Genomic DNA, 3,141 nt, shown 5'->3' on the forward strand with positions numbered 1-3,141 from the left:
TCAGCCTCCCAAGTAGCTGGGATTACAGGCATGCATCACCATGCCCACCTGGCGAATTTTGTATTTTTCATAGAGATGGGGTTTCTCCATGTTGGTCAGGCTGGTCTCGAACTCCCAACTTCAAGTGATCTGCCCACCTCAGCCTCCCAAAATGCTGGGATTACAGGCATGAGCCACCACGCGGGGCTGCAGTCTTTACGCTTACTACAATTCTGTGAGGTGGTTAGTGCTAGCATTCACATTTGACAAATGAGGACAGTGAAGAAAGCAGAAGTAACTTGGCCAAGGTCACAGAATAGCTAATAGCAATTTCCAGGTGGTGTGGAGTGGAAAGCCCTGCCCAAGGTATATTCTGCCTTCTAGAGGTTACAAAGAAATGGAAAACTCATCCTTTCTTGCAGCCTCCTTCTGATCTACAGTGGGACTTGGCAAAGGCAGGCATAGTAAGAAAACAAAGAGAAGAGGGTTGGAAGAAGAGAAGAGGGTTGGAAGAAGAGAAGGATTGGGCCTCACAAAATACGAGAGGGAATGGACTAGAAAGGATAGAAACAAATATTTTGACAAGATGCAATGGCTCACACCTGCAATCCAAGCATTTGGGAGGGCATAATGGGTGAATCAATTGAGGTCAGGAGTTCGAGACCAGCCTGGCCAACATGGTGAAACCCCATCTCTACTAAAAATACAAAAAAAAAAAAAAAATTAGCTGTGCTTAGTGGCGCACGATTGTAGTCCCAGTTACTTAGGAGGCTGATGCAGGAGAATAGCTTGAAGTTGGGAGGTGGAGATTGCAGTGAGCCGAGATTGTGCCATTGCACTCCAGCCTGGGTGACAGAACCAGACTCCATCTCATAAAACAAAACAAAACAAAAATTAACCGGGCGTGGAGGTGCGTGCCTGTAATCCCAGCTTCTTTAGAGACTGGGGCAGGAAAGTTGCTTGAACCCAGGAGATGGAGGTTGCAGTGAGCCGAGATCCCAACACTGTACTCCAACCTGGGTGTTGAAATACAAACAAACAAAAAAACAAAGAAAGCTTTTGTCCCCATTTCCACCAGAAGTGAAGAAAAGAATGCCTTTTAGCTTGAGGAATGGGGAATGGGCATGATAGTACTACACTGCTGCCACTACTAAATACTGCGACTACTGCTGTGACATTACACAATCATATCTACTCATAGAAGGTATTAATTTAATCCCAGAAATTCAGGCTGAGATTGGGAAAACTAGGTTCCTTATCCTTGGGAATCTGTTTACTTATTTATAAAACCAGAGTGCAATAAATAGGACTCCCTGTCCTGGCTGCCTAGCCAGGTTATTAGGAGGAAAGACAGATTTGGTGTCCTGTACTACCATTCAGAATGGCTCATGATGGGACACTGTGTTTGCAAGGCTTGGGAAAGCTGGCTGTGATACATACAAATGAGAGTCTACATTTTTACAACTTCAGAGAAGGCAAGCTGGCAGTGTCTGTTAACCTAACATTAATCCTTTGTATCAATCCTTTGATTAAGCACTTCAGGGCCAAGGAAACTATCTTAAATGTGTATTCCCCCATGTGCACAGACAAATGTACAGAGAGATATAGTTTAGAGTTGTTTGAATAGCGAAAGCATGGGAGCAAACTAATTGTTCATAAATAGAGGACTGGCTTGATTTTTGAAAAATGACACGTCAAGCATGAGCAACATGGTGAAACCCTGTGTCTACAAAAAATACAAAAATTAGCTGGGCATGGTGGCATGCATGCACCTGTAGTCCCAGCTACTCAGGAGGCTGAGGCAGGAGGATCACTTGAGCTGCAGAGGCAGAGGTTGCAGTGAGTGGAGATCGCATTACTGCACTCCAACCTGGGCAACAGAGTGATACACATCTCAAAAACAAAATAAAACAAAACACATTTGTGTAACAGAAATTCTATGCACCTCCCCCCCAAAAAAAGTAGTACTCTTGTGCAATAAGCGCCAATATGTATCACGTATAATTATGACTGTGATTGGCTGCAAGTAACAATATAGCCTTCCATAGTGGCTTAAGCAGACAAGGGTTAACCTGTCTCAAGTAATAAGTAGTCTAAGGGCAGGCACATTTGAGTCTTATATGGGGCATGGTGTGTTGTCAGAGACACAGACTCTTGAAAATTTCAAAAGTGTAGCAGGTCACAGTGGCACATGTCTGTAGTCCCAGCTACTCGGAAGGCTGAGGCAGGAGGATCACTTGAGCCCAGGAGTTCCAGGCTGTAATGAGCCAGGATCATGCCTGTGAATAGTCACTGCACTTCAGCCTGGGCAACATAGCAAGACCCCATTTTAAAAATAAGTTTTTTTTTTTTTAATTTAAAAACTTTTTGCCTCATTTCACCAGGACCCTGGCTCGGGGAGCCTCCCTCATGATGGGACCCCTGGCTTTGGATTTCACCTTCTTGCCCCTTCCAAGTGGTGGAGGTAATGGGCCATGGGGGCTGGAGCTGGACCTGGCTAAGCTTCCAAGGCCCTCCCGGAGGGCCAAGAGTTGTGCTGGGGGTTGGGCCAGGCTCTGAGGTGTGGGGGATTCTCACGTGCCCCCCACCTTATGAGTTCTGTGAGTGATGGCATACTGTGGGCTTTAGGTTGGAGTGGGACTAATGCCCTAAGGCAGCTTGCAGACCTTTCAGCCTGAGGGCGAGGCAGGAGGCAGAGTGGAAAGCAACCCTGAGGGGCCTTTCCAGAGCCTTACACTGCCTGTGCTGGAGCCATGAAGCTGGAGAAGGAGACGCAGGAGCAAAACCTTGAGGAGTCCCAGGACACCAAAGCTCTGCAATTTGCCAAGCTCCTGAAGCAGAAGAGGATCACCCTGGGCTATATGCAAGCCCAGGTGGGGCTCACCCTGAGGGTTCTTATTTTTTTTAATTTTTAAAATTATTTTTTGAGACAGGGTCTCACTCTGTCGCCCAGGCTAGAGTGCAGTGGCGTGATCTTGGCTCACTGCAACCTCTGCCTCCCAGGTTCAAGCGATGCTCATGCTTCAGCCTCCCAAGTAGCTGAGATTACAGGCATGTACCACCAAGCCATGTTACAGGCCAGGCTGGTCTTGAACTCCTGACCCCAGGTGACCTGCCCACCTTGGCAAAGTGCTAGGATTACTGGAGTGAGCCACCATGCCC

At 47.0% G+C, this 3,141-nt stretch overlaps 1 pseudogene; it reads left to right on the forward strand.

The window, feature by feature from the left end:
* The first annotated feature begins 2,350 nt into the window (after window positions 1-2,350).
* LOC108291526 lies at window positions 2,351-2,925 on the forward strand (annotated as a pseudogene).
* Window positions 2,926-3,141: the final 216 nt, after the last annotated feature.

Source organism: Cebus imitator, unplaced genomic scaffold (assembly GCF_001604975.1).
Source record: "Cebus imitator isolate Cc_AM_T3 unplaced genomic scaffold, Cebus_imitator-1.0 Scaffold457, whole genome shotgun sequence".
Taxonomy (NCBI): Eukaryota; Metazoa; Chordata; class Mammalia; order Primates; family Cebidae; genus Cebus; species Cebus imitator.